Genomic DNA, 26,419 nt, shown 5'->3' on the forward strand with positions numbered 1-26,419 from the left:
TCCTTGTCGTGAGAGATACGAAGTAAATTGGCATTGGGAGATGGACGCTGGATGGCCCCCGGGGGCTGACCTGCAGGGTGTCGAACTTCAGGGAACAGCAGAGAAAGAGCTTGGCATGATTTGTTGCCTCAGGCTGAGGGGTATTGGAAGAGAGCTACCATACAGTTCATGCCTGGTTGGCTGAAAGACCATCCAAGTGGAAAGGGGACAATCTGGGCCTCTAGTCTACTGTGCGCACAAGCGTAGCATTCACTTTTGTTTAAAGTGCAGATAGAATATTTAATATATTCCAGCCAAACATTTGCATCTTGATATCCTGTCTTTAGAGCTATAGTTTGCCTTAAGTTTTCTACCTCCACAACCGTTACCTTGGTTGGGTCATTTTGGAGATGGGAGGAGGACGTTGGACTCGCTATACTTGGGGAGAACATTGGGTTCCACGTGTCTCTCGGACTCTGGGTCTGAATTTCATTATTATTGTTAACCAGTGGTTTAACTAACTTTAGAGAGAAGACACCTATAGGGTCTTGTCTGGCAACGTCTGCTCCTAACCTACACCATTCAAATATAGAGGGTTCTTGGGCCATTTTCTGGGGGTTATTTATAATCAGCAATAAGGGGTTACAGGGCAGTGGCTTACACTTTGGTGGGGTGGGACCATGGACTAGTTGGACTTTTTGTTTTAGTCCTTGTAACTTACTTGAAACAGGGGGCCTAGCTGTCCACCCTTTGTACTTAGTGCTCCACCAAACATCTGCATAGTCACTACAGCAACTTTTTAAAACTCCATACTTAGTTGACTCTTTGCAGTATGGACATAGATACTTATCAATATGGGATAGCTTCCTTTAAGCTTGCTTATTTCCACAGGGGATGACTGGACAGGCATCGAACTGAAGGGTTAAAGGATGGCTGGACTGAGTTACATTGATGACAAGATGAACTTCTGTTGAGAAGAAAAAAGAAAATAAACAGTGATTATTAGGCCCTTTGTAGAGTTAGTTTGGTGGGGGTGAGCCTTGGAGTGACAGTCTGTGATTCTGGAGGTGGCCGGCACCTTTTTGACTCGGGTGTGATGAGTCAGTCCTCTTTCTGCTGTGTGGACTGCAGTCTCAGTAGTTAGGAGCGCTAGGTAGGGTCCTTCCCAATCTGGTTCAAGTTTTCTTTCCTTTCACCCTTTGATGAGGAAGACATGGTCTCCAGGCTGATACTGATGTGCTGGAAACTCCAGGGATGGTACCTGTGCCAGGAGACCTTTAGTGTTAAGGGAAGAGAAGGTAGAGGATAGAACAAGTATTTAATTTTTGAGGAACTGAACTTTTGTTCAAATTGTAGGGATGTCAGCAGTGGAATATAAGTAGGGCAATCTATAGAGCATATCATAAGGGGAAAGGCCAATGTCTCTCCGAGGGGCAGTGCAGATTCTTAACAAAGCAAAAGGGAAGACATTTAGTCCATGGCAATCAAGTTTCTACAACTAACTTAGTTAGTTTTTTAGAGTCCGATTCATCCGCTTTACCCTTCCTGAGGAGGATGGATGCCAAGGGGTATTGTACTCCTATCTAATACTTGGGCTAACTTCTTAATGACATTTGCAGTGAAATGGGTTCTATTATCTGAATCAATATTTTCTATTAGTCCAAATCTGGGTATGATATTTTCAATCAATGCCTTAACTACATTATAGGCAGTTGCACTTGAGGATGGGATAGCCTCTACCTAGTGGGTAAAGTGGTCTATTATTACTAATAAGTATTTTAAATGACTAATTGGGGGCATTTCGGTATAAAAAATCTGAACACTTTGAAATGGTCTCAGTCCTGGATTCCTTCCTCCAAGGGGTGATTTCCTGAGAAACTGCATATTAGTCTTTTTAAATATGAGGCGACTATCTATAACTCATTTGGCCAGGATGTAAATTCCTATATATCTGTAAACCTGGAGAACTGCATCGCATATTGCTTGGGGTCCCCAGTGGGTCCTTTGATGTAATTGAGACAAGACTTCCTTAATGAGAGGTTTTGACAATATCTCCTTTTGATCTAATAATATCTATTTCCTTTCTGTTTTCTTTTTAGCTCCTATTCGTATTAACTTCTCTTTTTCAATGGGTGACAAAATGGGGGTTTCAGTAACAGAAAGAAGGCATGGGGTTAAATGAAAAACGGGTGTTTTGGAAGAAACGGCAACTTGCTTCGCTATCTGATCTGCAAGATTACTTTCTTTACTTATAAAAGACAAGTCCTTTTGATGTCTTGGGACATGTACAATTGCTATCTCTTCTGGCAATTGGAGATTGTTGAGGACATGACCAATTAATTCTCTGTGAACTAAATCTTGGCCTCTACTAATGGTAAGACCTCTCTCCGTCCAAATTTTCCTAAATGTGTTTGCCACCTTAAAGGCATATTAGAGTCAGTATAGATAATTCCTTCTTGGTTTTGTAAATGTTCCAAAGCTTGGCTGAGTGCAAACAGTTCACATGTCTGGACAGATCAACTATTAGGAAGTCTTCCTGATTCTACTTCTTCAAGTGTTTCTCCATCAATTACTGAAAACCTATTATGTCTTTTCCTTTCAATTAGCTGGGAAGACCTATCTATGAATAAGTGCAGCCCTGTCTTGAAGGGATTTTCTCCTAAGTCTGGTCGAACTTCTGTATGATAATCAATCAAATCTAAGCGTGCGTGCTTTTTTTTTTTTTTTTTTAGGTTTGGATCCCCTGTTAAGAAGCCTGCTGGATTAAGTGAATTATCAGTAGTTAATATTAAATCATCTTTCTCCAGTAGGATAGAGTGACTGGGTCTAAGACCTTTGACAAGAAGGCCACGGCTGTCCACAGCCTCCATGCTATTGAGTAAGCACTCCTAGAGCTACCTTGTTATTTACATCAACAAAAAGGTGAAATGGCTTTTCTAGGGAGGGTAGAGTTAGAACAGGGGCAGTTATGAGCATTTCTTTTAATTCCTCCCTTTGCTGGATATCCTCAGAGGTCCACAAGAAATGATCAGGCTTCCACTGGGCAAGTTTCTCACAAAGAAGTTTACTTTTTAATGCATATGAGTCAATCCATAAATGGCAATATCTAATTAGTCCTAAAAATTTCCTGAGTTCTTGTTTAGTTTGAGGCAGAGGTAGGGAAACAATTCCCTCCACTGTTTCAGTTCCTATTCTTCATTTACCTGCACTGATTAGGTAACCTAAGAATTTAACTTCAGGATCTACATACTGAAGTTTCCTTTTTGAGACCTGCAACCCCTCACATTGCTAGTGATTGAGAATGTGTGTAGAGAAGTCACCTACTTCCTTCATATCTCTACTAGATATAAGAAGATCATCCACATACTGAAGTAGGAGTATTTGCTTAGGACTGTGACTTTCTCTAATACTTGTTCTAGAATCTGACCATAGAGGTTGAGGGAGTCTGTCACCTTAGGGGCAAGACTGTTCATCGATATTGTTGTCTCCGCCCTGAATGGGGGACTTCTTACTCAAAAGCAAATACATCTTGGCTATCCTCAGCCAAGGGGCATGCCCAGAAGGCATCCTTTAAATCTATCACTGTAAACCACTGACGACTGTACAGAATTTTGCTAAGAATGGTCTAAGGGTTAGTAACAATGGGGTGAGTGGTCTGGACTATTTGATTAATAGCTCTAAGGTCTTGCACTAATCGATATGATCTATCTGATTTCTTGACAGGCAGGATTGGGGTACTGTAAGGAGACATGCAGGGTTCAAGAAACCTATCTTTAACAAGACCTTCAATTACAGGATTTAGCCCTACTCTGCCCTCTAAAGGAATGGGGTATTACTTTCTCCTTACAATTTCCTCAGGAGTTTTTAGTTTGATAAGTATTGGAGGGCAAGTGACACACGTGAGGGGGTGGCCTGAAACGACTTGGGAGTAACCTGAAACTGCAGCTGGAGGGACGGAAACGTAGGAGTGGGATCGGGGACAACCGGAAGAGTGACGCAAGCAGGGGAGGCACCTGAAATGGAAATGGGAGCTGGAGGGGCGGGATCAGGGGCAGCCAGAAGAGTGATACAAACGGGAGGAACCTGAAATGAAAAAGGGGACTGGAGGGGTGGGATCAGGGGCACTGAACAGAGAAAGATGATCTAGAGGGTCCCACATGTTAGTGGGTGTGGGTTGTCTAGACATGGGGACTCTTTCCCTTCCAGAGGGCTTCTGGCTTTCTCCTCCCGAAGTCTAAAGGGTGAAGGAGGACAGGTCCCTGCTGCCAACAGAGGGCATAATCGATATCTTCCTGGGAGACAGGGCTCTTATCATTAACATGCTTGATTAAGAGCTGACATATCTGCTCCTTATTAGACCTAAATTTTGGCCAGAAAAGTGTGGGTTTAAGATGGATTCTCAAACCCAAATAAAACAACAATATTTTATCATCTGCTGTTTTTGTTTATACCTGGTTGTCTCATTATCTTTCCAATACTTTAGCATAGACTCCAAGGGGCTATCAGAAGGACTTTCATCACTCTCTTGACTCTTTAAAGTTTTCCTGTCTTACTTAAACGTTCCTCATCTTAGGGGGTTATCGGGGGGCTCCAACCTCTCCTGTTAGAGGTGTCTTACCCCCCCATTTCTGGAGACTTACTGAGGCTTTAAGAGGGGGTTCAATCTCTTGTGTTAGAGGTGTCTTACCCCCTTCCTCTTTCTAGAGGCTCAGCCCCTCCCGTTAGGGGTTTTCTGCATATCCTATAGCTCACCCCCCTGGAGGCTCTTTGCACCCTTCTTTCTTTTGGTCTACTCTGACTGTTCCTGCTGCTAGTTGATAGATGGCAGCATGAAACCATAGAGAAGATTCACTCACTTCACACAACCATAATGCTTAGCCCCATTCACACACTTTCGACCTCCAAATTATCTTGACCACCAAGGAAATACTTTGTCACCTTTGTGAAGTCTCCTACCTTTTTCCGTGCACAAGAATTACCTGGTCCTCTTATTGCCACAGTCTTGCAAGCCTCTCCTCCCTGCTTTGCTGAGAACCCAGATTTATTCATCACAATGGGTGGGCCCTGATCCCCCTCACCCTTGGGCCACCATAACTAGACAGTGGGACACATCCCCCTTAGGTAAGGTGACCAAAGACCCCCTTCCTGAAGGAGAATATTTGCCCCACATTGGGCGCCAGAATTGTTGGAAATAACACTCAAAATCCTAAGGAAATTGAACACTCAAACAAAGGATTCTTAGCAAAGCAATTTTACTTCTGTGCAGAGGGGTGCTTCTCTGTGACCAGTCACCATGAGAGCACACCTGAACAAAGGGGTATGAGAGCCTTTATTCCTGATGCAAGTCCTGCCCCTGTGCCCCTTCCCCACTGGCTGGGGTCAGGTCACACAATCTAAACTAGTCCTGGTTGGCTAAACATTTGAACTTTCTTTAGATAAGGTGGGCACGTAAAGGAGAGAGGGGCAAGGGCAAGGGGTGTCTGCAAGGAGCTAGAGAGCTAGTCTTCTTTCCAAATAAGGAAAGGAATGTGAGCTGGTGCTGATAATGCCTGGTACTGTGGCATGTCTGGGCATGTAACAAAGGTAGAAAGAAAGAAAGAGGAGAAAAAGGGAAAAAGGGGCAGTACTATGAATTAAAGAATAATGGATTGATCAGGCTATTTGAGGAGAAACTTCATCATATCCCATACGGTTTTCCCATTTTTCATTTTTGTGTGTATACCTAATACACAGAAGACAATCTGCTTTTAAGTAACAGATTACTTTAAATATTTTCCTACAAGCCTGTCAACTTTTTGTTTCAATAAACTTGTTTTACAATCTTAATTTTAAAATTAAGACATTGATTTCAATTAACTGGTTGCATTTTAGTGTCACTGCCCTGAAGGGCTACTGACTTCCTAGGGAGCAGAGGCCAGGACACTTTGTGTTCAGGAGCAATGTGCTTTGGGTGAGGGCTCTGTCTAATTTTTCATTCAGGGCTCTCTCCTTCTGCATGTTTGAGTTTAAGACCACGTCCAACCCTGTACCTTGCAATTCTCTGTTTTTTCATTCAACATTCAGGATGTGTCACTTTGTTTTCATCAAGACCAATTTGACTTGACCCATTTTAGGTAGAACTTCTCCTAAAATTTTAATAAAATTCTATTAATGGCAAGTTGGTGGTAGAGGTGGACTGATAGTTTCCTTTTCTCAGTTTCTGAAATGATAGTCTAAGACAAACCTTTAAGGCAATCTAGGAGGAAGTTTAAAACAATATTATTCCTTCTCTAGGATTTATAGTCTTTAGAGAGGCTCCAGCCATCCTGTCAGTCCTTTTCTTTCTAAGAATTGCCATTGGTAAGAAGATCGTCTTTCCCTGAATTAACTGCCAAACCCACAGAAGCCTGTTATGGACCATGGAATGATCTCAAGATCATTTCAGTTAGATACTACTGAAAACCATGAACTATTCTGGTATGATGAAACTCAGTTTTAAAATTAATTGACTCATTTAATAGAAACATTCACAGGGAATACACCAAATGCACAAAGTTTTTACATTTATTTTCCAATGAGATTATCAGTTTCATGTCCCAATTAAATACTTTCAATTTGATCATGGCTGGTCTAACCAAGTACTTCTGACATTTGGCTACAAGAGAGTGAAGAAAAAATGTGTGTGTAATTTTTCTCCTTTGTTCTGTGTTCACCCTTAATCTAAGGCTCTAAATCCCTTGGTGAGGGCAGAGGAAGTGCTTTTTTAAGTTAACTCTTTTCTCATGTCCAGTATCAAAGTCTTTTCTATCTCAAATATCTGTTACCAAGGATATTTGGCATCCACAATCGGCTCCCTCAGTTGGGTGGCCAAATGTTTTTCTTATCTGTGCCTATTAGGATTTGGAGTCTTTGTGCACATTTTCACTTTCACACCCACATACCTGGCTATTAGGAGAGTTCAGGTGATCGCTCTTACACATGTAAAGGACAGAAAATTTTTTATAGATTGTAAGCAAAGAGCTTAAGAATTTAATTGCATGAAGGTCGCTACACAAAAGAGGAAACACTACTACACCCAAATTTGAGGGACTTGCTTTACCTTCAAGTCTCTGTGAATAACTCAATTACTGATCAAGATGAGGTCCCCTTATGGATTGTTTGAGATGTTCAGCTCTTCTAATGTAAGAGAATCTGAAACCCTCCAGTCCTTACTGTCTACAATGTAGAAACTGGTTATGTGATTGCCACTGACCAGATAGACATAATTCCTAATACAAATATTGGGTGAATGGGAGGTTATTTTTCCAACTACGTTGCTCCTGACAGACCCAGGCTTCAGTCCTTCGGTCATGCTGAGGTCTGGAATCAAGCTATTCATGTCAGACTTGCCTGCACATAATACATTTTTCTGTGTGAGTTTATTGGAAAGAATTCACCTCAATTTTTATAGAATTTTATTTTCATGTTCGGCTTACAACAGAGACAGAAATAAAAATCTATAGGTATTAAAGATATCTGGGGCTAAACTCTATCGTATATGTTTAAAGGCCTTATAATTTTTAAATAATAATAGCACATACCCTGGATTTGTGTTGTTGCTACTTTGGCTTGTGATTTTGTTTGGGATTCTGATATTTCTTCATTATAATTTTATATGTTTTGGTAAATGGATTATTTATAATTTATAATGATAAAGACAATAAGATCTTGTGTGCTCACAAGTAGCAGTAAGCTTTCTTGACTGAATTGAGAACCTTTGTATTCTGGCAAAAGTTATATAGTTCTCATTTTATTTTATATTCTACTTCTAATACTTGACCTTAAGAATCTTGAGGGTAGAATTTATGTCTTATGCTTCTCTGTCCTCTATAGTGGTTAACATATTGTCAGCACAAACTGTATCTTCTTTTCTAGATTTTCCATCTGATTGACATTCACCATTTTTCATGGCCACATATAAATATTACTACTACAAATATCAATAAAGAACATTTACCTAAAACTTGCTGTATGTTATTAAAGCCTGTTATGTGGGTTATTTCAAAACATTGTTATACATATTAATCTCTCATTTTGTGGATGAGTACTATGAGGCACAGGTGGGTAAAGTAACTTTGCAAGGCTACACAGCTACTGAGAATGAGTCAGCGAATATGCCTGCGGGAACCACACTTTCAATTACTATAATGCATTATAGCTTTACTCAATTTAGTCCAGAGTTTCTCTGATGGAGAAAATGCTCTTTTGGGGGGATTCCTTAATGGGCTTTTTCGTTTGTCCATTTAGTCAACTTGGTTAACAAATACATGTATTAAGCGTAACATGCCAGTTTGATATTGAAATAAACAAACCAGTGAAAATGCCCCCATGCCTTCAAGGAGCCTTCATTCCAATGGGAATACAGGAAATAAATAATCACTAATAAATATGCAAGTCATCAGAGAGTGATAAGTGCCAAACAGAAAAAGAAATCAATGTGAGAAGGAATAAAAGTGTTTAGGGAAAAGGGGACTATTTGATATTTTACATGGTATGAACAAGGAAACCCTCTTTGATAAGGTGAAATTTGAGCAGAGACTTGAAAGCTGTGAAGCGAAGACCTGCAGATACCTGGAGAGAAAAGTGTGTCTGGCCGAGGGAATAATTCTGAGGAGGCAGCACAAAAAGCCTCCAGAAGGAAAGAACAATAGAAGGTTAGGTCAGAAAGTATCAAGGAAGGGCACAGACTATGCAAGGTCTTGAAAGGGCTTGGTTTTTACTTCAAGAAGGAGATGGAAAGTACTTGGCAGTATATGAGCAGAGGAAAGTCATGATTTGACTTACATTTTAGAAAGATCAGTCAGGATTCTGTGTTGCTAGCAAACTAGAGAAGACAATAATGGAAACTAGTTAGGGTGTACTAGTTAGTTGGCTACTGCAATCATCCAAGTGAGAGAGAGTGGAAGCTTAGACCAGGTGGCAGAGATGGATATGGTAAGAGGGGATCAGATTCTGGTCATTTAAAAGGTAGAGTTGCATGATTTATTATTATTAGTGTTATGATTTATTTGTTTACTCATTAGATGTGGAACATGAAAGAAAGAGATAAATTTAGGTTTGGCTTCACATTTTTTCTTATCAAACCAAAGAAGAGAGTTGTCATTTACTGACAAAGAGAAGACAGAGAGATGAGTAGAATTAGAGAAAATCAAAAGTTGGATTAAACCAAAATGAGTCTCGCAGAGAGTCTGGATGAGAGAGTCAGAGCACAACAGGCACTAATACTACTTTAAGATGAGAGACAGACAAAAGTGAGTTTTAAATTGATTGCTGTTTGGTTTTGTACGCCACATCTGTAGGCATCCAGTTTCATGAGTGTTTGAGGAGAAGAAAATGAAGACTATGTCCAGATAAAACTGGAGAGATTTAGTGAAATGGCTATGAATAGTGATGAGATAGAACTAGGCAATGAAAGAAAACACCAGAAAAAGGAATTCATGGTTACATTTTAAAGTAGAACCTAAGTAATATCTTTGGTGTTAATTTTTTTCTTAATAAGTATAGATTCTTAAATTAACCTGTCGTATATATGTGTATTACTAGTCTAAACTTCCTTAATTTTTTAAGACAGGAGATATAAAATATATGTAGTACTCTCATTTTAACTATACTGCTCTATGAAATTAAATATGTATGTATGTATAGATAGCATACACATATATACATGTGTTTACCTCTGAGGTAAAGATACAAAATATTTTCAGATATCAAGAAGTGTATATTTTGTACCTTTCCAATCAATTTACCTCCTCCTCTCCCAAGAGTAAGTATACTGTTGGATATGGCTTCTATTGTTCAAAGTGAAGTCTATCAAGAATTCATTATTTTTATCATAGTGTAGTATTCCATTGTATGCTGATCCAATAATTATTTGTTCATTCTCCTGTTAATGGGCATTTAGGTTGTTTCTGGTTTTTGACTCTTATGAATAATGCTGTTCGGTACTTTTTGTACATGTCTCTTGAAGGATGTATGCATTCATTTTTACTGGATATATACATAAAGGTGTGTTGCCTGGGCTATGCAGTAGGCATATGATTAACTTTAGTAGGTATAGCCAGAACTTTTCCAAAGTGTATTTGTACAAATTTTACCAGTTTACACAATTAGTGGCAATGTCAGAGAACTGCCATTGCTCTAGAGTTTGGCCAAAGCTTAGTATTGACAAATTTTTAAAACTTCTAGTCTTTCTGTTGGGTGTGTGTTTTGTCTAGATTTTAATTTAATTTTCATTTCACGAGTGGATAATGATATTGAGCATCTTTTAATGATTTATTGATTATTTGGATATCCTTATTTGTGAGGCAGTTTTTGAAGCCTTTCCTTTTAAAAGTTGGGTTATTTAACTTTTCTTATTAATTTTAAAGTTTTTAAATATATTCTAGATATGAACCATTTGTCACTTATATGCTTTGTGAATATATTCTTCCACTGTGTACTTGTCTTTTTGCCCTCTTAATACAGGTCTTTTGATGAACAATTCTTTTTTTTTTTTAATTATTTTTTATTATTATACTTTAAGTTCTAGGGTACATGTGCATAACGTGCAGGTTTGTTACATATGTATACTTGTGCCATGTTGCTGTGCTGCACCCATCAACTCGTCAGCACCCATCAACTTGTCATTTACATCAGGTATAACTCCCAATGCAATCCCTCCCCCCTCCCCCCTCCCCATGATAGGCCCCGGTGTGTGATGTTCCCCTTCCCGAGTCCAAGTGATCTCATTGTTCAGTTCCCACCTATGAATGAGAACATGCGGTGTTTGGTTTTCTGTTCTTGTGATAGTTTGCTAAGAATGATGGTTTCCAGCTGCATCCATGTCCCTACAAAGGACACAAACTCATCCTTTTTGATGGCTGCATAGTATTCCATGGTGTATATGTGCCACATTTTCTTAATCCAGTCTGTCACTGATGGACATTTGGGTTGATTCCAAGTCTTTGCTATTGTGAATAGTGCTGCAATAAACATACGTGTGCATGTGTCTTTATAGCAGCATGATTTATAATCCATTGGGTATATACCCAGTAATGGGATGGCTGGGTGATGAACAATTCTTAATTTTAATGAAGTCTCTATATATTTTTAAATGATTAGAGTCTTTTGTGTTCTTTTTAACAAATCCTTTAATTCCAAAAGCCTTATTGTTTTCTTTTTCATATTTAAGTCATTAAGTCTTTTACATTAATAATCTAGAATTTGTTTTTGTGTGTGGCGTGAGATACAGATCAATACTCATTGTTTGAACATGGATTTACAGTGTCTCCAGCATTTTTGAAAAGATACTTATTTCTTTGTTAAATGTCAGCAGCATCTTTATGACAAATCATATTGGTCTATTTGTGTAAGTACCAATAACACAATGTAATAATTAGCTTTATAGTAATTTATAGTAATTCTTAAAATTTGGTAAACTTCTTTAATATTGTTCTTATTTTCAAGAATATCTTGGATGGATTCTATATTTTTCATATAAATTTAAAAATCAACTTCTCAATTTCCTTAGGAAAAAATCCTGCCAGAATTTTGTTTCAGGTTAGGGTTGGGATTGCACTGAATCTACAATTCAATCTGTGGAAAACTTGTATCTTTATTTAGTTTTCTTATCCATGAACATCACATACCTCTAGTTTTTCAAGAACTTATCTCAGTACTCTTTGCAGTTTGAAGTGTATAATTTTGGTATATCTTTGTTAAGTTTACTTCTTGGTGTTAGATGTTTTTAATGTAATATAAATGATATTTAACATTTTTTTCTCAAGAAAAAATGTTTTATTACCACTATAATAATGATGATTTTTTGTGTACTGATTTGACTGCAGAGACATTTCTAAATTCACTTATCAATTTTAATTCTTTGTAGTTTCCTTTGGGGTTTTTAAATGTATAATTGTGTCATCTGGGATTAAAGATAGTTTTCTTCTTCCTAATATTTCTATCATTTATTTTTTTTGTCTTCTTCCATTGACTAGTACTTCCAGTACAACACTGAATGGAATTAGTGATAGTAAACCTGATTTTCTCATTCCTAAACTCAGGGGATAAGTGTTGATTAGATCACCATTAAATATTCTGTTAGTATAATACTTTTAATAGATATTCTATCAGATTAAAGGAATTTTTATACTCAGCTGGGTAAGATTTTTTTTTTTGCTATAAATAGCTCTTAAATTTTTATCCAATACTTTTTTGCATCTATTTAAAATATCCTATGAGTTTTCATTCATTTAGTTAATGTGGCAAATTACATTGATAGATTTATTAAATATTAAACTCACCTTGTATTCCTAGAATAAACTCCCATGTTGTAACGTATTCCAGGTCAAAATGTATTTTTTTAAATGTGTGTGTGTGTGTGTGTGTGTGTGTGTGTGTGTGTGTATATATGTATCACTGAATTCTATTTTACTTGCCAACATTTTGCTGAAGATGTTTGCAGTCACGTTTAGGAGACATGGTAGCCAGTAATTCTTTCTTATAGTGCCCTTTTAGTGTTTTGGTGTTAAGAGTTATGCTGGCCTCATAAAACACATTAGGAACTGTTGTCTTTCTCTGAAATAATTTAATAAGTTTAGCCCTATGTTTTTCTCTGTTTGGTAGAATTCATTAATAATGCCATTTAGATTGCATTTGTTTGTTTTATTTTGGTAGAATGGCTTATGGCCTTCAGATTCTCTATTTGTTTTTGTATTAGTTTTGATCATTAAAGCAAACATCAAATTTATGGGCATAAAGTTTTTAAAAAATAATAGCCTGAAAAGCTTAGCTGATTTCTCTTTCCCCTGCTAAATAAAGTCTGTCTGCCCCTGTAAAGACTGATTATCTGTTTACGTTGATCTTGGCAAGTGCCTTCAGGGAAGAAAATGCAGATGAAGGTTTTTCTGTCTGAGATTTTTGCATGTTTGGTCCTTTTTGCTTCATCAGTTATGGAATGACTATAAGAATATGATTTTTAAAATAATTTGGCTCACGCCTGTAATCCCAGCACTTTGGGAGGCCGAGGCAGGTGGATCACGAGGTCAGGAGATCGACACCATCCTGGCTAACACGGTGCAATGTCCTCTCTACTAAAAATACAAAAAATTAGCCGGCTGTGGTGGCCGGGGCCTGTAGTCACAGCTACTCAGGAGGCTGAGGCAGGAGAATGGTGTGAACCCAGGAGGCGGAGCTTGCAGTGCGCTGAGATCATGCCACTGCAACCCAGCCTTGGTGACAGAGCGAGACTCTGTCTCAAAAAAAAAAAATTGTTGCAGCAGAAGAAATGACCTGCCTCATCTAATACCTGTATCTTGAAATTGAAGTTCCTCCGTGTTAATTTAAATAAAACGATACACTCAAGCTTTATGTTTAAATGAGAAATTATTAGTAATTTCATTTTGTCTCTTTTATGTGAGAGAAGAAATGATTGGCACTCATCTCCTGATGATTTGACAAGGAGATTCCATCAGAATTACAGATTTTGTAGTATAAATTAAATTTAAATTTCACTGTAAATTAGTTCAGCCATTGTGGAAAAGCAGTGTGGCAATTTCTCAGAGAACTAAAAACAGAATTACCATTTGGTCCAGCAATCCCATTAGTGATTATATACCCAGAGGAATAGAAATAGTTCTACCATAATTTACCATGAAGACACATAAAGACATATGCACATGTATGTTCACTGCAGCACTATTCAAAATAGCAAAGACATGGAATCAACCTAAATACCCAACAATGATAGACTGGATTTAAAAAATGTGGTACATATATAACATGGAATGCTATGTAGCCATAAAAAATAGCAAGATTACGTTCTTTGCAGCAACAAGGATGGAGTTGGAGGCATTATCTTTGGCAAACTAATGCAGGAACAGAAAACCAAATACTACATGTTCTTAGTTGTAAGTGGAAACTAAATAATGAGAACATGTGGACACAAAGAGGAGAATAACAGACACTGGAACCTTCTTTTTTTTATTTTTTATTTTTATTTATTTATTTTTTGAGATGGAGTCTTGCTCTGTCACCCAGGCTGGAGTGCAGTGGCACAATCTTGGCCACTGGAGCCTTCTTAAAGGTGGAGGATGGGAGGGAGGGAGAGGATAAGAAAAATACCTATCAGGTACCATGTTTACTATGTGGGTGATGAAATAATATATATACCAAACCCCTGTGACACTAATTTACCTATATAACTACCCTTCACATGTACCTCTGAAAGTAAAATAAATAAAAATAAATAATAACCATTCTGACTGCTGTGGGATGGTATCTCATATTATACTTGTAAGAACAGTTTGTGATACCTGAAGAAGATTTGCTTTACTCTGTAGCTTTAGGGTACAAGAATTTTTTTAAAAAATCTGATAGAAAAAAATTTTCACCAGCAATTAGAAAGGCCTGTAGTTATTGTCTTCTTAGTGGAGTAGGCAGTGTATCAGTTTCATAATCTGAAGAAGGGCCTGTATTTTTCAAAAGTAAAAGCTATAACTTTATAAACTCTAAGAAACAAAAGTCATGACTGAGCTGCTCCAAATTAACTTCTCCCCTCAAATTAGGAGAAGAAAATAGGAGAGGAGGATTAATAAGAAAATCAAATATCAGAAATGTAGTATTTTGCATCTGTACCATGAATACATACTCTGAAATACTGGAGAGGGATTTATTCTGAATTTTTTTTATTTTTAGTTCTGTCAGTGGGTCAGACGTTTTGGATTTATGGAATAGTGGACTTGAATAAATGCAGCAACAAATTTTAGTGAGTTTCCTTAAATGTTGTGTTTCATCAGTTGCCACTGTCTCATTTTCTTTAATCTCTCTAATTTGATTTCATTCCTTATTGTAAGGAAATCTATACAAGTCTAAAAAAACAAACAAACAAACACTTTTGTCTTCTTGAAGTAAAATGTTTGTCTCCTATATCTATGGAGTCACAGGAAATTGTTTGTGTTCACAGATGAGCATCCATAATATCTTAATTTGCATCAGATTCTTTTAGTAGAGCACATTGACTTTCATTTCTAAAGATTCCATTGAACTGACGTTCATTCATTCATGTGGAAATGTTTGTGTAAGTGTTACGTGGGCAATCATTGACCAGACTTTCTGCTGGCATCAGTTCCATTTAATCCAGTATATATGTCTATTAATTAAGATCTCCCTTAAATAGTACTTAGAAGGGTGCTACTAGACAAAAAGCTGCAGAAAAAGACCTTCTGAGGCAGGATGTTGATTTCCCGCTTTACTGGTCTCTAAGGAAAAGGAGAATCCTACTTGAAATATTGACCCATTATAAATATAAGGGTCAAAATATATTTTGTTTTAATTTGTGATTTTAAATATTGTATGTGTAGGAAGTGGGAAGAGGTGAAGTGGGGAATGAAAGTTATCAAGCTGTGAGTCCGCTTATTTCAGGGAGGGTCACTCTAACTAGAATAAAATCCTTGAAGACAGGGAGAATGTTTTGAAAACAACTGTATGTCTGGCTCGTTGGGGACAAATAGTAGGAACTTACTATTTTTTTCAATTATGTATTCTAATTTGTCAGGCTGCCAACTTACCCAAAGATAGTTCATATCTGCAGGGGGTGGGGAGAGAGAGTTGATATGTTTTGTTTACACTCTAAAAATTTAGGCATTATAAAGAGAGAAAGAATGTTTACAATATGCTCTTTAGACATTTAAATCCTTTTTGACAACAAAGGGAAAAGGCAGCCACCAAAACGAATAGCTGTGCTCGGGTGAGCAAGCACACCATGACTATGTATGGCTTCCTTCTGTGCCTTTCCTATGTGTCCTCATTGATAAATCACAAGCGATTCTTGCTCTGTTGATGAAAGGATGAAAAAAAAATGCCTATTTATTTTAAAAAGTCAATGATGAGTTTTTTTTTTTTTTTTTTAAGTTTAGAGGTAACACTTGAGTTCATTTAAGTTTGACTACCTTTCACCTCTCTACTTTTAATACAAAGTTTTCTGCTGTCATTTTCTTGGTGTTTGAAGTTGAGGTTTCCTGACCCCTGAAACTGCTCTCCCATCAGCATTAGTCAGACGTGGCTCCTGTGGCTCTGTCATGGCACCCTGGAGTTTCCCCGACACTTCTTGCACTAGATGTATTTGTTTCCCTTTCGGGTCTCCGGCTGTGCGGAGAGGGGCAGCTCCTGTCAGAGATTTTTGACTGGACTGCCTGGGTGCTGTCACGTTTCCTGGTTACCCTGTCTAGGGATGCAGATTCAGAAGGAACGGTGTAACACTGGCAATTTTGTGGTGTACAGTTGGTAGACAAACATGAATCATCAAAGGATTTAATGCATCAGGGACAAAAATAAATAGACAATAACTTTTTAATTATTTTTTTGAGACGAAGTCTCATTCTGTCACCCAGGCGGGAGTGCAGTGGCGTGATCTTGGCTCACTGCAACCTCCGCCTCCCGGACTCAAGGAATTCTTCTGACTCAGCCTCCTGAGTAGCTGTGACCACAGGCGCCCGCCACCACGCCCGGCTAATTTTTAAATATTATTTTAGTAGAGACGGGCTTCACCATGTTGGCCTTGCTGATCTGGAACTCCTGACCTCGTGATCCACCCACCACAGTCTCCCAAAGTGCTGGGATTACAGGCATAAGCCACCATGCCCAGCCGACAATAACTCTTTTAGCCTCTCAGTTAAGGAGCATTTACGTGACTGTTTGAAGCGGTAATTGGTGAAACATTTCTTGAACACCCATATATTAGTCTATACTCATGCTGCTATAAAGAACTGCCTGAGACTGTGGAATTTATAAAGGAAAGAGGTTTAATTGACTCACAGTTCCGCAGTGCTGGGGAGGCCTCAGGAAACTTACAATCATGGCAGAAGGCAAAGGAGAAGCAGGCACCTTCCTCACACGGCCACAGAACGGAGTGAGTGGCAGCAGGGGAAATGCCAGACGCTTATAAAACCATCAGATCTCATGAGACTCACTATCACGAGAAGAGCATGGGGGAAACTGGTCCCATGATTCAATTATCTTCACCTGGTCCCACCCTTGACATGTGGGGATTGTTACAGTTCAAGGCGAGATTTGGGTGGGAACACAAGCCAAACCATACCAAACTAATATACACAAGATAAAAGCTCTACTGAAAGATATGAAAAGAATAAGATATAAATTATTCGCTCAAGGAACTTACAATATTTTAGTGGAAATAAAAATTGTATGATTGATAGTATTCTGAGGTATAGACTGCCATACAAAGGATCTATTGGAGTTTAGACAAAAAATCATCAGGGGCGTCAGTGATGTCTTTATAACCTTACTATTTCCTTGAGTTTTTTTCTCCGTTAGATTATTCAATTGCAGTAACAGGAGAGTTAAGTCATGACTTGAAGATAATTTTTTTTTTTCACTCATGTAACTGAAAAATCCAGTGATAGAAAAAAATGGCTTGCATTTTTTTTGATAGGGGCTCTGCCTCCACTTTCTTGTAATTCTTTTTTTTTTTTTGAGACGAAGTCTCACTCTGTTGCCCTGGCTGGAGTTCAGTGGTGGGATCTCGGCTCACTGCAACCTCTACCTCCCGGGTTCATGCAATTCTCCTGCCTCAGCCTCCTGAGTAGCTGGGATTACAGGCATATGCCAGCGTGCCTGGCTAATTTTTGTATTTTTAGTAGAGATGGGGTTTCGCCATGTTGACCAGGCTGTTCTCAAACTCCAGACCTTAGGTGACCTGCACGCCTCAGCCTCCCAAAGTGGGTAATTCTTTTAGATTCTTATGAAGAATAAGTAATTCAGTTATTATGAATTGCATGTGTGTCTCCCCACTTTCAGGCACACGTTAAAATTCCAACCCTCAAGATAATGGCATTAGGGGGTGAAACCTTTGGGAGGTAAATCAGTCATAAGATTGGAGTGCTCATGAATAGGGTTGTTGCCCTAATAAAGACATTACAGCGAGCTCCCTCACCCCTTCCCCCAAAGTGAGGACGCAGTGAGAAGTCACCATCTTTGAACAAGGAAGCAGAAAATAAGGTTTAAGTGTCCATTCTTTTTTGGTGCCCCAGGGACCAAATTTGCCGGCCTGTTGATCTTGGACCTCCCAGCCACAGAACTGTGAGAAATAAATGTTGTGTAAGCTACCAAACTGATAAAAAAAAATTTTTGTAATAGAATCTCAAATGGACAGAAATGACAATAAGTGAAAACACTTTACACACAAAGTAAGCAGTTAGTAAATGATAAAAATGTTTATCATCAATATTATTAGTATTATAAGGTATGAATATATTTAGGATAAAAAACTTAATATTTATAGCTATCTTACTTCCTGTGCCACTGCTCAGTTAACATTTAATAAACTATTAAAATCCATGTGGTAGTGCAGAAGTTTCAAAATTTTTGAAATCATAAAAAATTTATATTTAAAAGAGAATAAAAACCCTTTATTGATTTAAATTGTGTTAATAATATCTATATTAAATGCATCTGCATGTATTTATTGTGTAGAGGATGATTATACATATTTTCAATAACGCTCTTAAAAATTATGTCGTAATAATTCTTAGGAGTCATCTTGATAATATAATAAGTAAATATTTTGATAGTAAGATTGGAGGTAAAGGTTATAGGATTTTTATTTAGTTTTTTTTTAAGTGGTTCATGCCATAGTAAAATAAGATAAACGTCTTGAATTTCCTCCTTATCCTGCTTGGAAATTTGGAAACTTGCTGTATTTTAGAATAATTTGGAGAGATAAGAGAGGGGAACCGGATTCTGAGATACCGTCTACAAGCAAACCTAGAAAGAAAGCAAATCATATCACAATATCGCTAAAAGCCCAATTCACTTATATAATATTTCATTTTAAAGTAATTTCCAATTTAAATATTTCCAATTTTAATTCAAAATAATTCAAGATCAAATGTATGATCCACCATAGTGTTGTGTTTCTGGACCAGCCATTTCCACATCTCTATTCCCAGGTTTCATTTTGTGTAACTCAGGTTGGGCTAGCTGACTAACTTGTACAGCCTTTAATTCTATGGTTTGACATTCCCAATATGCCATTTAATGTATGACGTCCCCAGGATGTCATGCCATTGGTAGAGTCTTGTAGAGAGCTGGCATGGACTCCAGAAATTCCAGCTTCTCAAATTCTTCCATCTTTTTCCTTTCTGTTCACTTTAACTGCCATTACCTTCAATAACATCTCATCTTCCAGGCCAGGCACGGTGGCTCATGCCTATTATCACAAATTTTGGGAGGCTGAGGAGGGCAAATCACCTGAGGTCAGCAGTTTGAGACTAGACTGACCAACATGGTGAAACCCTGTCTCTACTAAAAATACAAAAATTAGCCAGGTGTGGTGGTGCAGTTCTGTAGTTCCAGTTACTCGGAGGCTGAGGCACGAGAATCACTTGAACCTGGGAGGCAGAGATTGCAGTGAATGGAGACTTTGGACTATTTGCCTAATGCCGATTCTGTTAACTGCTCCTGAGCTAGTAACTGCAGACTTGAATGGAGGTGCTGGTTCTAGTGTTGACCTAATGCAGAATCCAGGGCAGCACCCAGAATTCAGGACACCAGGTGCATAGAACTGCAGCATCAATCAGGCTTTGTTCGTTTGATAAGTGATATGAATAATTATTATTGTTATAGTAGCAACAATACTTTCTATTTCTAGACTGCTTTATAAAGTACCTTCCCAAATATCCTTCTAAAGCACCGTGATTATATGGAAAAAAAGATATTATTTTCTCTATCCTACAGACAAAAAACAAAATTTGAGAAGTAGGTATCCTACTCACTCAAGACAGTGTAAGTTAATAAATGGCAGAATTAGGAATCCAACCTGGGTTTCAATATATATGTTTTAAATTTATCACTCTTCAAGTACTTACGCACATTTCCAAAGAATCTCTGCTTGATTTATGCTCCCTCTACCAAGAGTTTACTGGCTTCGTGTGTGTGTGTGTGTGTGTGTGTGTGTGTGTGTGTGTGTGTGTGTGGTGTTGAGTTTAGAAAGAAAAGGTACCAATGAGACTTGTCTAAGTCATAAGTTGGAGGTAGGGGAGCTATGTGGGTTTCATTGTATAGATTTTGGAGTCTCACTCTAAATAATTTTACAGTTTAGAACATAAACCAAATGTTAAAAGCAAACAAAATTAAAGAAGAAAGAGACAGCAATGCTTATTTGCAACATGTATTTAACACATTTTACTTTCAGGAAAGTAACACCGAAAAGAGTACCTTCAGGAACAAAAATGGGGGAAAGCCCCTTTTCCAATCACAATTAACATCTAGCTGAAACACAAGGTCAAAGGAGAATGATAGGCAACTGCTGCAGGTCTAGAGGGGTGGGGGACTCTATTTGTCTTATGTGTATAATCTCTTACAACTTACAAACGACTTTTCATATCTTATTTATGTACTTATGATTATAATCTGTCTAGCATATATTATATAATCTCCATTTTACAAAGTAGAAACTGAACCCTAAATTTAGTGATTTTACCGGGGTAATATTTAATGGAACAGATTGATGCAGAGGAAAAGGTCATATTATTCCTTAAATCATCTAAATCCTTAGCCACATTCTCAGTTTTTGACTTACGAGGTTTTCCAAGGTTAGGTTTCTTCTGTTTTCTTTTGAAAATAAGGGTTAAGTGTCCATTCTTTATGTGAAAAAATTTTGGAGGAAGGGTGTGCTTTCTTATGCAAACAGTTGGATACATCACAAAGTTTTAGCCTGAAAATGATCAACTATATGCTATCATTTTTAGGAAACATCTAAAGACTAGTTGATACTATAAATTAAATTGTTCACTTGTGCCCAGTTAAACAAAATTAAGCTTATATAGGGTAGATGGGAGGTACGAGTATATAGAATCGACAATGTAATTTAGAAAAATATTAGACATTTCCTTGATGAATTCCCAGAAAACTTTGATTTGCCTCATGTGGCCAGTACATTTTCTTCATTCATGCTCCTTCGACCACGATGAGTTTTGAACTAGGTTTGGATTACAGGTTTTAACCTTGTTTATTGCTCTTCTCTATTGTCAAATTGTCCTCTTTTTCAAACATTAGAAATCTATGTCCCTGTTTATAAACCTATAATATATAACACTGTTCTTTAACGTAATTTAAAATTAATTTAGGTCTCCTGATACTAAAAGTTCCCAAGCAGACAAATAACTCTGTATGGGGATGAAGATTCAGAGACCTGCTCCGATGGACTCTAAAGGCTCCTGACGCTTCCCAGGAGTGGGCGTAATGTCAACACTAAAGAGGGAGAAAGGGTTAACTACAAAAATTTTTGCAGTAATATAAGAAGGATTTGTTCTGTTGTTATTTTAGAGGGTGGAGAAAAGACTTTCTCAACCTTGGAAAAGTCTGTTTTCTTGACATAGGTTTGGAAGATTTTACTGCATGCTTCCATGATTCCAGAGTACCTTAAGCCATCGGTATATTTCCTGAGAGTCTTAAGTTGGAACAATATAGGGGTCTTAATGGCTGTACAAAAGTCATTTGTGCCACAGGAAACAGACATTTGGGAACATGAGAAAAAGGGGTAATTAGGTTTGAGGAAGGAAGAAAAAAGGATTTCAATAGTTTACATTTTAGAATGGTGTAAGACTACAATGGTATAAGGAGCAGGATTCTGTAAGGAGGAGGATGAAGCCAATGTCATAAGGAATTCAGGGCAGCAGGGAGATTTGTTTACAACATCAGGGGCTGAAGCAGAGGTTCCTGAACAGCCTCCCTTTGGCCCCAATACCCATCTCTCCTGTTGCAGTGAATGAGGAATGGATGTCATAATCAACAGTGATTAAGCAAGCTGCCCTTTTCCGTAGGCCCTGAAGCACTACTGCATGGGCTGGCCCAGGAATCTTTCCTTCTGGACTTTGTGCATGGGGCCATAAGTACCGCCTCCTCAAGTAGCAGAAGTGCTGAAAGCTACTGTTTTCTATCATTATCTGCTACCATCACCCCCTGTTCAGGGGAATGCTGCTATGTTAAACTAAGTTATTATGTAAAAGCCTTATGCTGCTGTGCTGATAATTAGAAATCTCCAACTTTATGTGGCCCAGTGCAACCAAATAGACTTGTTGACATTTAGTGTGCAACACATTTGCTTTAGAAAAAAGGCACATTTAAGGTGACTTTGGGTGCTGGCTAATATCTTTTGACGGGTAAGTTTCTTATGTGATACATTAACTGTCTTTGTGAGAGGTAAAGCCGGCTGGGCTTCTGGGTCAGGTAGGGACTTGGAGAACTCTTCTGTCTAGCTAAAGGGTTGTAAACACACTAATCAGTGCTCTGTGTCTAGCTAAAGGTTTGTAAGCCCACCAATCAGCACTCTGTAAAATGGACCAATCAGCAGGATGTGGGCTGGGCCAAATAAGGGAATAAAAGCTGGCCACCCCAGCCAGTAGCAGCAGGAACTGGTTGGGGTCGTCTTGCACACCGTGGAAGCTTTGTTCTTTTGCTCTTCACAATAAATCTCGCTGTTGCTTACTACCGCACTACCTTTATGAGCACTAACACTCATTGCAAAGGTCTGCAGCTTCACTCCTGAAGCCAGTAAGACCATGAACCCACCAAGAGGAACAAACAACTCTGGATGTGCCACCTTTAAGAGCTGTAACACTCACTGCGAAAGTCTGCAGCTTCACTCCTGAAGTCAGCAGACCATGAAACCCGCTAGAAGGAAGAAACTCCAGGCACATCTGAACATCTGAAGGAACAAACTCTGGACACACCATGTTTAAGAATTGTAACAGTCACTGCAGGGGTCCGCATCTTCATTCTTGAAGTCAGCAAGACCAAGAACCCACCGGAAGGAACCAATTCCAGACACATTTGCACTTGATAACCAACTCCAATTTGGGAATTACAGGGACAGTTGAAGTAACTAAAAAGTGTAGGTTGGCATAATACCTAATTTCTTTAAAAATTATCTGCTTAGAGCTACTCATCTCTATATAAAATACTCAGTGTATCAGGGTTTTTTAGAAAGTCGAAGACAATATAAACTTAAGCAGATTATATTTGTTGATGGAGATAACAAGTATATAGATGCCCATATTATAAGGCAGACTAGTAAGTTAACAAAAGACGGATACAAGCAAAATGTCATGGAGGCTCTTAAAAAAGCAATAAATCAGGAAAAACTTCAGACAGGTGATATTATTTGAGATGAGCCTTGAGAAGCAGTGATCTGAGAAGAAACTTACCATTGTGTCCCGAATTGGTGGCTTCTTGGTCTCACTGACTTCAAGAATGAAGCCACAGACCCTCGTGGTGAGTGTTACAGTTCTTAAAGATGGTGTGTCCAGACTTTGTTCCTTCAGATGTTCACATGTGTCTGGAGTTTCTTCCTTCTGGTGGGTTCATGGTCTTGCTGACTTTAGGTATGAAGCTGCAGACCTTTGTGGTGAGTGTCACAGCTCTTAGAGGCAGCATATCTGGAGTTGTTCATTCCTTCTGGTGGGTTCGTGGTCTCACTGGCTTCAGGAGTGAAGCTACAGACCTTTGTTGTGAATGTTACAGCTCATAAAGGTGGCATGGACCCAAAGAGTGAGCAGCAGCTAGATTTATTGTGAAGTGTGAAAGAACAAAGCTTCCACTGAGTGGAAGGGGACCTGAGCAGATTGCCACTGCTGGCTCAGGTGGCCTGCTTTTATTCCCTTATTTAGCCCCAACCACATCCTGCTGCTTAGTCCATCTTACAGAGAGCTGATTGGTCCATTTTGCAGAGTGCTGATTGGTCCATTTTGACAGAGTGCTGATTGGTGCATTTGCAAACCTTTAGCTAGACATAGAGAGATGATTGGTGCATTTACAATCCTTTAGCTAGACAGAAAAGTTCTCCAAGTCGCCATGCGACCCAGAAGCCCAGCCAGCTTCAATTCTCACAATTTTAAGTTGATAATAATAATTTAAAAAAACTTAGACGTAGGAAATGGCAGAGTGGCCTTGAAGAACAGAAAATAGTTTACTTATTCTAGAGTTGGAAATATCAGCTTTGTGTATATATATTTAGCAAAAGAGGTTTCAGGCTTCATCTCTTTACATGTTTTTATCTTTGTTTGCTTCCATGCTTAAAGACTTATTCCCAAGCTTAGGCCTGCCTTTAACTTGGGTAGAATAGTAAGAGGAGATCATAAAAGAATCAGCACAAATCCATCTGCACTCTGGGAAAAATAATTCAAAGTACATGGGCCACTTATGATATATATTATGTTACGTTATTATCTATGTTACATGTTTAAAAGTAAATACTTCCAGGTTGGGCGCAGTGGCTCACGCCTGTAATCCCAGCATTCTGGGAGGCTGAGGCAGGTGGATCACGAGGTAAAGAGCACAAGACCAGCCTGGCCAAGATGGTGAAACCCCATCTCTACTAAAAATACAAAAATAGCCGGGCTCTGTGGCAGGTGCGTGTAATCCCCGCTACTCAGGAAGCTGTGGCGGGAGAATCACTTGAACCCAGGCGGCAGAGGTTGGAGTGAGCCAAGATTGTGCCAGTGCACTCCAGCCTGGGCGATAGAGTGAGACTCTGTCTTAAAACAAAAATAAAAACAAACAAACAAAACTAAGTACTTCTGAACACCGCCTACAATGTAATAATGTAGAATGTTGGGAGATGAGACAATTTTGTATCTTTCTATGTTTCCTTTAACTCTTCAGGTTTGGAATTCACTTGAGCATAAGGTACGTATGAGAGAATATTAGGAGTTAAGATTGGAATTTATGTAGGTGGGAGAAATATTCTGGAATTTGAGTGTTTTCAATAAAGCAGTAATAATCACTAAAAATTGTTTATCTTGGTTGTAATATACTTGCACATTAGGATATGCAAAGATCAATAGGAGAGAATCAATAGACTCTGAAGACTTATAGCCTCCCAAGAGAAATAAACATATAAATAATGATAATTAAAGACTGTGATGTGTGGGAATATCAGAGAGAAATTCTTACTCTCTTTCCAGTGTGAATAAAATATTTTCTTGCTTTCATTTATTTGACCCTGCCTGGCCCTTTGGTAACTGAATGATAACATAATGGAAGTATTTTGACAACTGAGGAACACAATAAAAATTTTCCAGAATGGATTTGAAATGAAGAGAAACTGTAGAACTGAGACCAGTGAAGATGTTATTGCAAAAGTCTAGGGAAGATTCTCAAATTATTTTTCAAATAGTAGCCATCAATGAAAAACTCCAACAAAGACCTAGGAAAAGGTGATTTTTGCGTGTAAATGGGATGGTATCAAAGTGGTGCTACTGATGATTTAATTGAATTTTGGTGAAGAACTGAAGTATACAATCTGAGCTTCAATGACCTAGAATGAATTCCTCCTGACCATACATATAAAAAGGAAAAAGAGCAGCCTTCTCAGTGTGGTGTCTAGGCATCTGAATTCAACAGACTGATTGCATAGTAACAACCTAGAGAAATGAGGTTTCAAGTTCAATCTCTTTACATGTCTTTTATCTTTGATTGATTCCATGCTTAAAGACTGATTCCCAAGCACAGGCACCTGTCATTAACGTGCGTAGCAAAAGTAACAGGAGAACATAAAATCATCAGCGCAAATCCATTTGTACTCTGGGAAAAATAATTCCAAGTTCATGGACCAGTTATGTTCTGTTAATTTCCAGAGGACATCCTGATGACTAGAACTCTCAGTAGAAATACTACATCTTCATTTCATGTTGGGTCACAGGGCCCAGAATATGAGTATAAATTTTTATTGTGTTCATCAAGTGTGAAAATACCTCCATATATGTTGTCCTTCAGTTACCATGGACCAAGGGACTAAGCAGACTCAAATAAATGAAGACAAGAAAATATTTATTTCATACCTAGATTATAGTAGAAATTTCTCTTTGATGCTTTCAATATATCATACCCTGTCTTTCATTATAGTTATTTATGTGTTTATTTCTCTCAGCAGTCTGAATCCTCCAAGTGAAGAGATTCTAACCTATTCGTCTTTGCATCCCCTGAAATATTTAGCTTAGTATTTTTCAAAGCATTGATTTTCAAGAAATGTTTGCTGATAATGACAGAATTAAATATACACATTATTTAGTCATCTGTTAAATTTGGCAAAGATGTGCAGATACTGTTTCTCTCTCTATAAGAAATTAATATGACCAGCATGTCCTAAGAACTTTTTATGTGTTACATCATTTAATACAATGATTCTATGAGATGAGCATTATTATTATCCTAATTTTACTAATATGGAAACTGAGGTATAAGGAGATTAAACAGTTTCCCTAAGAGGCTTGACATATTTAATTGCCATCACAAACAACTCTGGAAGTTCATCAGGGCAAGTATCATCTATGTATTATTGGAGAAGAAACTAAAGCTCGGAGATGTGATTTCCCCAGGGACACAGAGCTCATAACTAGAAGGGCTTGCACTAGAATCTACTCTCATG

General features: G+C 38.1%; 1 long non-coding RNA gene across 1 annotated transcript in view; it reads left to right on the forward strand.

The window, feature by feature from the left end:
* The window catches only part of LOC102135164 (uncharacterized), a 329,075-nt gene that overhangs the window by 243,740 nt on the left and 58,916 nt on the right, over nucleotides 1–26,419 (forward strand). The window lies entirely within an intron of this gene.

The sequence above is a fragment of the Macaca fascicularis genome, chromosome 4, assembly GCF_037993035.2.
Source record: "Macaca fascicularis isolate 582-1 chromosome 4, T2T-MFA8v1.1".
NCBI classification, from domain to species: Eukaryota; Metazoa; Chordata; class Mammalia; order Primates; family Cercopithecidae; genus Macaca; species Macaca fascicularis.